General features: G+C 30.1%; 1 non-coding gene across 1 annotated transcript; it reads left to right on the plus strand.

Annotated features, from left to right (window-relative positions):
* Positions 1-5,007: 5,007 nt before the first annotated feature.
* On the plus strand, positions 5,008-5,089 carry TRNAS-GCU (transfer RNA serine (anticodon GCU)). Its single transcript has one exon. It is a non-coding gene; the product is annotated as a tRNA-Ser (tRNA).
* Positions 5,090-15,826: the final 10,737 nt, after the last annotated feature.

The raw sequence follows: 15,826 nt of genomic DNA on the forward strand, positions 1-15,826 counted from the left end.
GTGAATTAAAAAATAAAACTATTAAAAAAATACACAAAAACTATTTTATAATAAGGGTATGATCCAATACAAACCTATTTTAAATAGTCATAATTTTAAGCAGAATTAGTAAATTTGAGTCTGAATTCCACCATTAGTAAAACATAAATAACATAACCATTTATAAATACATCAAAAAATAAAGGTGTATTTAACCCTTCCTGATCAATACTAACACCATTAAACATCCTTAGCTGAATATATGTTAGCATACTAACTCTCTGTAACAAGCAGATATGAATTCAGTTGGTCTGTCATCTCATATTGAATAAGGTATAAGAAGATAGTCTCAATTAATTAGAAGTTTGAATGCTTCTATTTGATTGTGATGATTAATAGGAGAATCACTTAATAATGAATGGTTAGTGAAAGAAAAAGGTAGGAGACTAAACTATCCTTTTTGATTCCCTTCTTCTTATGAGGTGATATATGAGAGAGTGTGTTCCCCAAAGATTGTGAATGGAACAAAAGAAGAGGGTGTTTCATGGACAGTGCTTAACCGAGGGAGCCAGATAGAAGTACCAATCACAAAGTTTGCGTGTCTGCATGCCTTGTTGCTGTTAGCTACTTCTGTGTTTCATCTTCCACATGCACATGCTATTATTCCAGTTACTTTCTTTTCATCCACATAACTCTCTTTTCACTTTATCAACACAACTGTAATAGAAAGACAACAATCATCACAACATTCTTGTAACATCACCACCACCTAAATAATAAATAATATTTTATATTATGCACAGACTAAGTCCAATACCAAAGGTGGAAGCCTGTTATATCATTTTGATACTCATTTCTTGTATAAGCACAGACCTAATATCAAATCTCTAATAAGACACAGGATTATGCCAATTGTGTCATTCTTATGCATGCTTCTATTCACGTGTACTGTGACCAGCTCTGTATTTTACACAGATGCATAATTTGAATCTTACATGTTTAACAGATACAGATAAAAATAATAACAGTTTAAAAATCAAGTATATCATTAACATTTTCATTCAATGTTATGTTCTTGTCCCCTAGCTTGTACAATTATTCATTGACATCTTTTTGTCTGACACATAGTCACGGGTTGTTTATATGAATTAACCAAAGTTGTAATTGTCTTAGATGGATCTAACTCTTAAAACAAGATAATAAGTTAATTATAAGTGATAAGTTAACTTCTAATCAATAAGTTTTTAATTTATAAATTCTAAGCTAATATATTAATTTATTTGATTAAAAGAATTTAGTTAAGTAACTAATAAATTAGTTAATAAATATAATATAACATAAAAAATATACCAAAAGATATGTATATAGAAAGTATTAGGACGCCTGAAATTCTTTGGCTTCTTCAATATACATTGGTATTTCTTTTAGAGGAATAATGTGTCTTGGAAGACACTTTCAGAGTTAATTAAGTGGGTGTTCATGAATCAAAGTTAATATAATAATAAATGAGTAATAGTATCAATAATAAATAATAAATAATAAATACCTGAACGTAATTGTCTATTTTTATATTATTCTTAATGAATTTTTCTTTACATGTATTCTCTGTGACTCATATCATTCTTAATTTTAATTTAGTTGCTATCTGAGCATGATTATTAGGTTTAGATATGTAATATGATTTGATTACTTACTTAAATATTGTACCAAAACATTCTCAATCTCATCTAATATTTCTAAGTTAGGAAATTTCCTGTTTACTACTAGATCCTTAGGTTATATAAGAATTCCTTTATTATTGAAAAATCTCTAAAATATGTTTGGAAGTTGGTCAAACACAGATTGAGTGTGAGAAGTGAATTAGAAAAGATAGTGGTTTGAATGGAAAAAATCACATGGAATTTATAACATGTTTGGAACAACAAACCCTACATAAGGATAAAAAAAGTACTTGATTTTGGATAGGATTTTCTTTGTAAAATCATATTAAAAAAAATTGACTAGTCCAAGGAGGATGATTAACAACCCAAAATCATTTAACATTTAGTGAAAATTAAAATTATTACCATATATTCACATTACGTCTATTTATTACTTGACAAACTACAAATAGAGTTTGAAATATTGTAACTCTTGACTTGGAATTACCTCGGTTCATCAAAACTCTCTTAGGGAACACTTTAACCAATTCTACCGTCTATGCTTTAACAAGGAGAGAAATATAAGTTATGGAAAAGTATGTGGGTATATATCATTTGGTGTATATGGAAGTAGAGAAAAAAAAATATTATCTTTAATCAAGGTTGATGCAGAGGAAATACTAACTTTGACACAATTATAGATTTGGGCTTGGATGAAACGCAAGGTTCCTCAAGTAAGTTTTTCTTACTCAGATTGGATCTTGCCCTATAAATTGACAACAAAGTAAAAATACTTATCTTTCCATCAGATCTGGATACAATTTTGTCAGTTATATTTTAAAGTATTCCCTCTAAGTTATTTCATCCAGGTACCTCTATCTGAATGTGATGTTATTTTTTGTTCTTCTGACTCATTTATTGTCTTTTATGATTGTGTACAATTATACTTGGTAAGGATAATTTTTCCATAACATTCCATCAAACAAATTTGTCTAGATATTATTCTTTGCAGGATAAGTTCTTCATGGGAAGTCTGTTGGATTACTTGGGACACTTTCAGATTAGTGAAGAACGACAAAGGTTGCATTCCACATGGTTGTTGTTGTTTTTTAAAATACACCTTTAAAACAAATTTACAGATTGAGCACATTTGAAAAGCAAAGGTTTTTTCCCCTCTTTATATACTAATACCCTTTTATTTTAAGGAATGAATTGGTAGATGAGTAGGTTTGGAGGTTATTCGAAGGCTCTTCCAGTAGATTGTAGAAATTTGATGTTTATTATTGTTTTCATATTGTCTTTTTACCTCGATGTGTTTCAGTTTGAAGGATGTTTGATATGTTTTATTTTTTTCATTTTTGGATTTCATGATTATCCTAGAAATTCTTTTTTATATAAATGTTAAAACATTTCTCTTTAATTTATTTTATTTTTTTGTCGATTAAACAAATATAATATTTCTAGTATTTATTACTTTTCCATAAGACTATTTAACTTAATTTAAATTTGTAAGATACATTGTACTATGTGTTTGTTGAACTAAACTTTCTCATATTACAAACACTTCCCTAATGAAATAAATAACCTATTATACATTTGCTCCATCAATTTCAAACCTGAAAAATAAACATGCTATGATTATTTTCAAATATCATTAGCATGAGCGAAAACATATCAACTTTTGTAGTGAATATATTACAACTATAAAAACTAAAGTGAAATATTCTCATTTAATAATATTTGAGAAACATTCTATCCTTTAATAATGTGATTTCTCTTATTTAGATATACTTAAACCAAATATTAATTTTTTTTTATGTTGGAGATATCACATTGACTATAAGTAAGGATATTTCATAGTATATAAATGGGTGCAAACTTCATCTTACAAGTCAGTTTTATAAGGTTGAGTTAGACTTAAAGTAATTTCTTAATATGGTATCAGAGTTATTTAGAACCTATTATAGCGATAGTTTGTTGGGCTTATCAGGTCACTCGTTTTCGGATCGCTATCAGACCACCCATAAATATATAGTCTCACACACAAGTTGACAGTCCCAACGTGGAGGAGAGGGTGTTGGAGATCCCACATCGATTAGTGATAATGACATTTCAATTCAACTCAATGTTTTCCACAAGTATTCATTATATTATTTTGATTTGATGATATTTTGAATTAATTTGAGATGACCATTTTGTTGGATTGTATTGATCCGATGTGATGATTGTTTATTTTGAGATAACTTTGAATTAGTGAGATAGTGATTTAATTTCAAATGACTTCATACTATTTTGTATGATGTAATGATTGTTTATTTATAAATAATTTTGTACTATTTTGATTTGTTGTAATAGTTTACTTTCAAATAATTTGGCGATACTTTATAATCTGAAATTTATTTAAATTTATTTTTCTAAAATGTATTTTAAATTTATGTATAAATTTATAAGAAAAATATTTTATATTTTTCTAAATTTTCTATAAATATTTATAAAAAAAATCACCTAAGTATACCTAATTCGAGAGTATGGGTAAATTTATTTTCTCAATTAAAACTTTTTTATATGAAAAATTAGTTGGAAGTTTGGAACATCAACTTAAATTTATTAAAAAAATTTGAAAAAAAGACTTTGAAGGAACATTTTTAATAAATTTATTTTTCAATATAGTTTTTTCTCTTTCAGTTCAGTATATAATAATAACTAATTATATGTAGTCAATTATTAAAATAATACAATTTTCGCCATAATTAGAATCCATTATTTTATGATATTTTCATTTTTCTCACTTTGTGATTTTGTAAAAAAATAATCTTCTTTTAATAGTACACTTCACACACGATCTATATAATATTTCTGTACAATATTTATATCAACTATTAAAAAATACTTATCTTTATCTTAAAATTAAATTTCACAAGTTTTAAATAGTAGTTTTATTTAAGAGTAAATAGTCAATTTAATATTAAATTTGGTAATAATTTTATCAAATTAGTTATTTGAAATAATAAATATGTTCTAAAATTACACATGATCAATTATTTGTGTCCGTAAAATTGTAAAGAATAGTGAAATAGAAAATTTATCTAGAATAAACAAATTGATTACTAGAATTATAATAGTTAGTTCTTAAAGTTATAATGGTTGAAAAATAATTAATGATTATAAAATATAATTAAACTTAAATCTTTATAATTTAAGTTCTAAATATAAATACGTAATTAACTTGTTAAAATGTGAGATTAATTTATCTCGCTATATATATAAATCGGGTGCTTGAATAGCAATGAGGGCGTGCAAATATAAAAAGGCTTTTATGTTTCTATAAGACAGGCCCATGATTAATAAACTAGATTCTTTATTGACTACAGTTGTAACACATCAACAAGTCGCTTTGGCCGAGTGGTTAAGGCGTGTGCCTGCTAAGTACATGGGGTTTCCCCGCGAGAGTTCGAATCTCTCAGGCGACGTTTATTCTTTTTTGTTTTAATTTTGTGACATTTTTTTAATAGTAAAACATACTTAACAATAAATATACCACAGGACGAGAAAACCAAATTGTTTTTGTTCCTTTTTTTTGTACATTTTAAAACAGTTTTATTTCTTCTCAAAATACCATCTCAATATTTCAAAATAAAAAAACTTCAATTCTCCAAGCACCCTACTTAATTAAGATCCTTTTTTTTTCACTGTTAATTTAAGTTAATTTTTTAATTTCTAATGAAAGATTTAAATCAAGAAAGTATAAAAAAAATTAATAGATTACAGAATTATGAGCATTTAATCAAATGAGATAGTAAAATTGAGCATTATTATGTCATATTTTACAAACGTGATCGTAAAATATGTAGAGATTAAAGAATATTAAGATAAAATATTTAGTCTAAATCTAGAATACTAAAATCTAAAAAAGTCGAAAAATGGATGAGATAAACTATGAAATAGTGAAATAGGGAAAATTGTAAAATATCCAAAAATTATATGTATTAATAAAAATAATATACCGAAAAAAAATGCAGTTCCACTTTCATTACCGAAATTTGGATAAAGAAAATAATGTACTATATATTAAAAGTTGAACTTTTACCAAAAATAAATTGTTCCATGAAAATTAATTTTACTCTCAATAAATGGGTTTTTGTGTAATGTTAATATCTTGATGTATTTTTAAAAATGAATTGTATTGATTTATCTTACTTACTTAGAGGTTCAAGCAGTGCCAGATTGGGTTGAATCTATTAGAAATTGCTTTACATCTACTTAATAATACGACATGACATAACTAATTGCTGAGAAGAAACACATTAATTTAGACTATTAATGGACTAGAGCATAACAATCTTATTATAAAAATTAGTGATGGTAAAATGCATTAACATTGCCGACCAGAAAAAAAACGCTATACTTAATTGAATTATATTTTTTATTGACGAATTTTTTTTAAAAAAATATATTAAAGGAATGACTTAACCAATGTACGTATGGTCAAATTCTTTACAATCGACTATATCATGGGAAATCCATAAATCATTACTAAGTTTCTAATCTCACTGAGTTTTAGTTAGGTTTAAACTTAAATTCTAAGATAAATCATTACTAAGTTTTTAATCTCAGGCACATAAGAACTAAGAGAACTAGAAAATTAACAATGCTGCAAAGAGTTACCTATTAGCCTATAAATAAATAAATATATATATATATATATATATATATATATATATAAAATAGCTTCTGTATTAGAGAAAAAAGAATAGGGTGTTATGCAAATTCAAGGAAAAATACTCCTTAAACCTTTTACTTCTTTACGTAATGTTTTGGTTTCGTGACCTTGAGCTTCTTTTAGCTTTGCTGGTTAATTATTTTTTTAAAGAGTTTGTGATATTTTATGATAAAAAATGTTATTTAGGTAATTATTTTTAAAAAATTGAAATTTTAGAATTTTATTAGAATAATTAAATCGCATAAATTTCTATAATTTTAAATTTCACTTAAAAAATACAAATTTAAAATTATAGTAATTTATTTTATCAATAAATATCAAGAATGATTTTTTTTTATTATCTACAATTTTTTTAATCGTATATTATGATTATTCTTTTATCGATATAACAAGTTTTGTCATAGATCATTGTTTAATTAATTTTTACTATTACTTGCAAGAAGAATGACTTCAACATGTTGTAAATTGTGTTGCATGCCAATATTTTATGCATGTAATTGCAAACTATATACCTTCTTCAAGTATTGCACATTAATTCTTTTTTATGCCAATAAATAAATTAAATAAAAAATATATTTTAGGATACCCAACTCATAAATAAAATATCTGGTCACACCATAAATGTAGAGAAAATAATTTTATACAGAAAACACAGACTAATATGCTCAATTAGTAAAAAAAAAATGAAAAACACATTATATTGCTTTTGTTTGTTTTTGGCTAATGGTCTTAATTGGATGATGAGAAAGGAAAGATACCTTGTTTTGAATATGAAATGATCAAGCTTTTAGTGTCCATTGTTAAATTTAAATATCGATTTGCAGTCAAAGACACAAACCCTTTAACAATGAACTATTTCTTCACATCGTTATTAAAATGTTCACAAGCATAGTGTGGTATTGGATTGCTGCAAAGTCCCGCGAAGTTTATTTTTCCTATTCCTGTTGGGTTCTGGATCCTTTGGTTTGTATACGGCTGATTCGGTAAAGCTAGTTAGCGCTTGGTTTGGTTGATCTTTTGACCGGCGGTTTTGGGTGTCGAGTTAGGAGTTAAATTGTATGTGTATTTGTAAAAGGGTTGGACCACCCCTGAAGTGATTCTCATTTATTGATTTTTTATTGCTGATAAAAAAAAAAATACCACACTGAAGGTGTTTTCATATGTGAAGTTATAACGGTAATAAATTTTCCTTATGCTCTATATTTAAGGCTCTCATTAATAAATAAAATATCAAATTCTTAAAGTCTTTACAAATATATGGGGAAAGATACAATATCAACCACATCAATTTTTTTTTTCTAGTACATCAAATTGTTCTCTTAAAAAGACGCAACAATCTTTTTTTTAATGAACCCAGAACTCGTAATGAATCCAAAGTTTAACTGTTTTTACAATATGAAATTTACAACCAGTTAAATATATTGAACTAAAAGTTCACAAGTAATTAATTTGTATTATCTTGAAATTCATAAGGTAAATTTGACTATGAAGTTTTAATAAAAGTTTTAAATATAAATTTATTTAAAAATCTTAAACTAAAATCAAATTTTGAAAAGACAATAAATTTTAAAGTTAAGTATATAAACTCTCCCACGTACAAAATCAATGTCCCACATATATAAAAGTCTAATTGAAAGGCTGAGTTGTGACTTATATCTCATAATTGAAGATATCTAATTAAGTGCATGCATGTTAAATATTTCGCTAGAATCATGAATCAGGTTGAAAATTAATTTATATTGTTTAAGATAAATATTTATATGATTTTTAAATAAGAAAATGAAACAAATGATAAAAAGGACAAGAAAAAAATATTTATATTTATTGATTTTAGTATCAATGTGACTAAGTATAAAAATACAACTTCTTTTCATAAGAAGATTAGTAATAATATTATAGATACGTTGAATGGTTTTTTCCAAAATACCTACATGTAGAACATTAATATAGATTTAGAAACAATGTATGTTACAATAAACTCATCATATCTCAAAAATTAAACATAACTAAATCAAGACTTATTCTCTTGTAGTTTAGCTCTATAAACAATGTACTTATAGGTGTACAAAACTTATAAAATTATACATTCAATTGTTTATATATTACAAAATTTAGAATTAGTTTTAAACTGAATAAGCTTTATGTAACTTTAGTTTAATAAATATCCATATCAAATTTTAGTGTTGGTGCTACTTTTACAAAAGATCCATCACCATAATTACTTAAAAATTAATTTTACAGAATGAATTATGTGAACGTTATCTTAAATACGCACTGTTACACATTGACTTAGGGTTAGTAGGTGGTGTCGGTGAATTTTGTGTCCATTTTCTTTCCTCATCAACAAATAAGAGTGTTTGTATTTGTATAAAGCTTTTGCAACCACTCATTAATTTAGGCAACAAAATTTATTGAATTTGGCTTTATATTAGTTTGCTAGCTAGATAACGTCATAAGTTAACTCATAGTAGAAATCGAAAATCATCGTAGTCACATTCTGAGTAGTAATAAAAGGAATGAACATGCTGTGTGTACATTCTTAATTAATAACCTTTGAAGACACATCTGGTTACAATTTTATGTTTTGCTTAAGCTTGGTCAAACTAGTCTGCACAAATGTTTCAATTGAATCCAATTTCTGTAAACATAAACCTTCAGCATGGATCAACATAAACGCGTAACTTGCAAGTTGAAACCACAGCTATTATTTAAAATTAACTTTTTTAGTTCACTACAAGAAGCAAAAAAAAAAAGTGGTTGTCCACTTGTGGGACTAAATAGTGTCAGCTAAGCCTTCACAATTAAAGAAAATAAAATAAAGTGGGAGAAAACGTGGATTATACTCACACAAATTTAAATAATAATAATAATAAAATTTTAATTTTTTTGAAGGTTAAACCCATGCTATTTCTACTTAAATTTGAAGGTTAAGCCACGCTATGACTACTTTAAATTTTGAAGGTTAATCCTCCGCTATGCATTTCATTTTAAAATTAAATTTAAAATGAAAGTCAAAGTACGTTTCATTTTTTGGGTTTCATTTTTGGGCGTAAACTCATAATGTGAGCACTGAGCAGTGGAACGTGAACTATTGAGCTTGAGCTTGAGCGATTTGAATGTGAACGATTGAGCTTGAGCAATTTGAACGTGAGCGATTGAGCGAATGAGCGATTGGGCGATTGACCGTGTCACAGTGAGTTTCGTTCTTGATTTCTTTCTTCCTTTCTATGTTTTTGAAGTTCTTTCGGATTGTGTTGGATTGTGATTTCTAAAACCCTAATAGTGACTTAATTAGATGTTAAGGGGTCTATATGGATGTTAATGGGTCTTTGTTAATTCATTGATAAAGGTTGAAAAACCAAGCTGTGTAGCATCGTGACTTGTGAGTGGCTTGTTATTTTAAGACTATAACATCGTGACTTGTGTAGCATTGTGCCTTGTCTTATTATTTTTTTCATTCCTACTCTGCCAATTCTATAGAAGATAACTTCGTGATGATATATCAGAACACATTGAAGAGAACTATTTATATAAATTTTGTTTGCTTAGTTTTAAGAAAAATGTGATTTTGTTTGCTTGGTTCATTCAAGTTTCACATGTCACCTTTCTCACTGAGAACATTTTTATGACCAGAAGAACATCCTTGCATTCACATGAGACTTTGAAATTTTTTATGTCAACAATCCTCATTTGCTAAAATATTGAACAAATTCACATCTATGAGGCACTCTTCCTATAAGATAAACTGCATGGTTACATTCAGCATATAGTTTGCTTCGAAGTGGTTGAACTTCTATGTACTAACTGGTATAAAATAGAGTACAACAAAATATACTATGTTTGAGTTTTTAGACATTGTATGATCTGCGTTTTCAGACATTGTATTAATCTGATGCTTGGAATTGGGATAGCTCATAATATTATGCATTATATTTAATTTATTAGCTTAGAAGAAATAAATATTTTTTAGATGGTTCAAAGAATTCCATTAAAACCAGTTTAGAGATACACATCAATTGTTCAAATATATTTCATTGAATAATTTCTACCCAATTTTAAAACATAGAGGCACGTAGTTAGTGGCATGTTGACTTTTTGTTGAAAAGTTACTCAATTAGAAGTTTATGTTTTCTTATTCTGGGTGTAGATTGAAGAGCTCAAGCTTTGCTCCTCTACTGAGGTAATTATTGCATGAGGTACCTGTTGGGTAAGAAGCCAGGACCAATTGGGTTGGGCTGAGTAGACACCATGTTTTAGTGAGTGAATTTAATCACTGTGTCCCTTTATTATCTTTATTTATCTCTATTTAAAGAGATCATTGTACTTGTAATTGGTGTGCAACAGGATAAAATGAAAACCTAATAGTTGCCCGTATGGATGTAGGTTGTAGTTGGCGACCGAACCACATTAAATTATGTGTTGTTTATTTTCTCCAGTTGATTTGTGATTGTGTGTGTTGCTTCTGCGTGCATTTTTTCCATCAAGTGGTATCAAGAGCCTTGGTTCGTTTACACACCAGAGATCCGATCAGCACAAATTAATCGACGAGACGTGAAAATTGCGGCTGCAATAGCGTCCCAAAGCTAGGGTTTTGCAGAAGCAACAACAGCTTCCCAAAGCTAGGGTTTTGCAGGGGCTTTAGCGACATCCAAAGCTAGGGTTTCACAGAGGCGACAATGACATCCCAAAGTTAGGGTTGCATGTCGCTCTGCAGGTGTGCTGGTCTGAGACGGCACGAAGTGTAGTGCGACGGCGGTGACCAACGACGGTGGTGGTGCGGAGAGCGAATAGCAGCGGTGCGCGTCCTGGAAGTTGCGGTCTAGTGCGGCGAAGCGCCAGTGCATTAGAGACTACGACCAGGTCTGTTGGTGACTGATTTTGGGTGGTGCAATTTTTGTGGTCTTGATTTAAAAAAAAATTGCCAAGATCTGAAATTAGTTGTACCGAGTATCTCGACTAGTTGTTTGAGATGGTAGAAAATGGGAAGTTCCGAATTGAAAATTCGATGGTACAAATTTCAGTTGGTGGAAAATGAAAATTGAGGATTTGCGAGTTCAGTTACTGAGCACATCAATATGATCTTAGCCAGACTTACGTCAGTGGGCATTAAGTTCAATGATGAATTTCAAGCTTTACTACTGCTATTGTCTTTGGCTGACAGTTGGTCCGGAACGATTACAGTAGTTACCAGTTTAGCGGGATCTGATGGATTTACTTTTGAGAAGATTCGTGATCTCGTTCTTGGCGAGGACGTCAGAAGAAGAAGTTTTGGGGACTTATCTAGTGAATCGCTATATGTCATCAGAGGTAAGAAAAATACCAGAGATAGTGGGAGCAAGAACAAAAGAAAGAGTCAGTCAAAGACTCGGGATTGCTCAAGTGTAACATGTTGGAACTGCAAGGAGGTGGGGCATTTCAGGAATCAATGCCCAAATGATAAACAAGTCAACATTACAGAAGACTCCGCGGACGAGGACCTTTTAATCTGTTGCATGGATAGCAGTGTGGATTCCTGGGTCATGGATTCTGAAGCATTGCAGAATCTAGTTATTGGAGACTTTGGAAAGGTAAGACTAGCGGACTACAAAAATCTTGATGTTACAGGCATGGGTGACATAGTGTTGAAGACACCAGTTGGTTTATGGACTTTGAAGGATGTCAGAGTTGTCCAAGCTTGAGGAAAAGTTTGATTTCTGTTAGGCAGTTGGACGAACAGGGACATGAAGTGAAGTTCGGAAATCAACAGTGGAAGGTTGTCAAGGGAAATCTTGTCATGGCCTGCGGAAGAAAGAGATGTTAGTTGTATATGGTCAGATTACCGCGTCTGAGGGAGTGACCATCCCAGTTCAGAAGATAAACAAAGTCTGGTTCACAGAATCTCTTGGGCAGAAGAGAGTTATCTTTACAAGAGAGAAACCCAGAGCCACAGGTCAGATTCAGGATTAGCGAGCATAGAAAGGTTCAGGTAGACCAGTCAGAGGTACTTGTGGCAGTGGGAACACGGGTTGTGCTTCAGCTAAGGTTCCTAGACGATAGTGGGTTAGGAGAACCAGTATTCCAGCGGTTGAAACTTCTCCATAAAATTTCTTGTTGAATATGGAGAGTGTTTGTTCTCAGGTTGTTACAGGATCCGGTAGTTCCTGTAAGTGGGAGTCGGTAGGAATAGAGAACGGTTCAGTGATTGACGTGTTGAAACTCAGGGGAGTTTTAACGAAGTCTTCAAAATGATTAAGAAGACTGGTGGCAACTAGAGGTGGAACATTGAGTTTCGTCGACATATTATAGAAGTACATGTACACAGTTGAAGCGCAGGTGAACATTGTTCTGTGACTTCAAGTGGGAGATTGTTGGGTATGAAGTCAAGACCAATTGGGTTGGGCTGACAAGACACCATGTACACAGTTGAAGCGCAGGTGAACATTGTTCCGTGACTTCAAGTGAGAGATTGTTGGGTATGAAGCTAGGACCAATTGGGTTGGGCTGAGTAGACACCATGTTTTAGTGAGTGGGCTTAATCATTATGTCCCTTTATTATCTTTATTTATCTATATTTAAAGAGATCATTGTACTTATAATTGGTGTGCAACAGGATAGAATGAAAACCTAATAGTTGCTCGTGTGGATGTAGGTTGCAGTTGGCGACCGAACCACGTTAAATCATGTGTTGTTTATTTTCTGCAGTTGATTTGTGATTGTGTGTGTTGCTTCCGCATGTATTTTTCCCATCAGTACCTTTTGTGAACTGGAACTAAGTTGAGTTTTTTTGGTTATATTTGTTGATATTTCATGGATTTGTATGTGCTGCTGGATTCTCTGCAACTTAAATGTATGGCTAGTCAAAAGTGTGATTTGCACCCCTGTTAGTTGCATCAGCCTCTGATTGCCACGACTAATGCTTGTTTGTTTTTCCAAACCTTATAATTGTATAGCAATTGAACAGTGAGGCGTTCCATAACAACATATATACGTTATGTATTATTGAAATGGACCCTACTGCAATGGAATATGAAATGCAGATACAACCAAACTAAAAGCTATATGGAGCCTGCTGCAATGTAGCAGCCTTCATGTTATGGACTCATTAGTTCAAAAATCTTGCCCTCTACCTACATTTGATCCTATTCAATCTGCAATATTTTTTTGCAATGTGCAATATTTTTCTATTTTAAACTTTGAATATTAATAATTATGTTAATAAAATGATAAAGGTTTTATCATCAATAAATTGTACAAGTAGCATTTTTTTCTTTGAATTTCTTTTTGAATGATACAATATAATTTTGTTAATTTTCATTAGAACTTTAACTTACAAAATGGGAGATGTCATATGACAGGACGTTTTATATTCTAGGATCAATATTCCATTGATGAGGAATTGAACTTATCACACTCAAGATACAGGTTGAATGGTTATTTGTGATTGGAAAGTACCTACTTAGATCAAAGGAAAGTTTGATTGTATTGCTATATGTTTAACAATACTCTTTGGTAGTGAATTGCTAAGTGTAGATGTAGGAGAAATGAGAATGTTAAGACAAATGTGTATACAAGAAAGGATGGGATACAAAATGAATGTATATATTGTGGAGTTAGTCGTGTGACTCCAATTGAGGACAAAATCATTGACAAAACGTTAAAATGATTCGGACATGTGCATAAGGTCACTAGTGGGGAGAGAATACATCATATATTCAGTCTTCTGAAAAGGGATAGAGGAGGACCAGGGATATTAGAGAAAATTGTTAAAATTTAAAAGAGATCTCATGGTGCATAACATTCATTAGAGTTTGGTCCTTAACTAAGCCGATGACATCATGTGATTTATGTAGCCAAGTTCACATAGTATAATAAGGCTTTTGTTGTGGTCATTAAAGCTTTATGTTACCCTTTGAATGTAAGAAAACATTATAACAAATGTAATGCTATGATTAATGGAAATATAAAATTGAGGAGTTTTCAAATATGAATGTGGTTTTCATAATACTAATGCTTATTTTTTTAATTGTTGTATCTAATCACTTTAATTATGTTTACTGATATGTGGAACATTTTGTTAGATTGGTATTCATTGTGTATAAAAGAATTATTTGGAGTTATTTAAGTACATCTATTTATCAGAGCATATTTGATGCAGACCATTCTCCCTCTGAGGGGTAAGATTCTGAATATTGAAAGGAGGGATGAAGTAGTAATGTACAAAAATGAAGAGATCCAAAATTTAATTCTGAGTCTTGGTCTCGGTGTGAAGGTTAAAATACTTCCTGTTTCATTAATTTGCTATTAACGAAGGAGCTAAAGCACAAAATGAACTGATAAAAACGCAAATGAATAAATATACATGATTGAACATTCTGAAAAATAGGCCACAATGAACTGTAAATAAATTATAAAATATTACTAAATTTTGATCTCTTCAATTGCTAAATTGTTAGTTCTGTCTTATTTATTTTCTTATATTGAAACTAAAGTTATCGCCAGTGATATATGATCCATCCAGAGTCTAGTGAAAGAGTGACTTCCATACAATTTGCATAAAATTTAAATTTTAGTAAATGCAATCTTTAAACTGTTGAGATTTCCAAATGGAGGTCAACAAAACAACCAAGTTAACAACAATTAATGTGATTTTCAAAGTGAATTTAGAGTAAACAAAATATAAATGCGAAGGTGAGCAGAAAGAGAATATGGTAATTAGGGGAGACAACAAAAGCATTTGGTATTGTTGTCATGTTACAAAGGAACCCAAAGTAATCTTGATTCCACTTTATACATAAAAGTGTCATCTAGAAGATCTGAAATATACATAATTAAATTGTTTCCACTTTCTTTTTTGTGATCAAATTAGGATAGGGGTTGTTGAAGAAGGCTTTTGAGCTATCAGTTATGTGTGATGTTGAGGTTGCTCTCAGGTACCATTATTTCTCCTCCTTCAACTTTCCCAAAGAATTTGATGCATGTAAACAAATGCATGGTTATTGCACAACTAACACATGGTTGTTGATCAGATCTAACTACTAGTTTTTAGAGGAATGCAAAATGAATTTTATATATCTTGTTTATGCTTACAGGTTAGCTGGTGCAAATTTGAAGTGACCGTCGACTCTCTTAAACACATAAGGACTTCAACTCCTTCAAAAATCACTTAAAAGATTCCTCCAGTGGTAAGCCCTTCAGGTCAATTTTGTATTTTTTTTTTCTGTTGAGATAAGTATTTAGGTTTTGTTTATTCCATCTAATATATTATTGAAGCAAACATACAAATCATGTGGTTTCACAAGACCGTCCAATTAAAAAAAACTGGTTTACAACCACTTTTTGACTAATATTTTGAGTTGAAAATCACTTTACAAATCAAAACTGATTTCACACCATTGTGATATGGTATGATAGTTTTGTTTGATAATTCTTATATACCACTACTCATAGAGCAGTGTTATATTGGCTAATAATTTCTTCTCTACTATATACATATATTCCATGTAGAAAA

This window comes from Phaseolus vulgaris, chromosome 3 (genome assembly GCF_000499845.2).
Source record: "Phaseolus vulgaris cultivar G19833 chromosome 3, P. vulgaris v2.0, whole genome shotgun sequence".
NCBI lineage: Eukaryota > Viridiplantae > Streptophyta > Magnoliopsida > Fabales > Fabaceae > Phaseolus > Phaseolus vulgaris.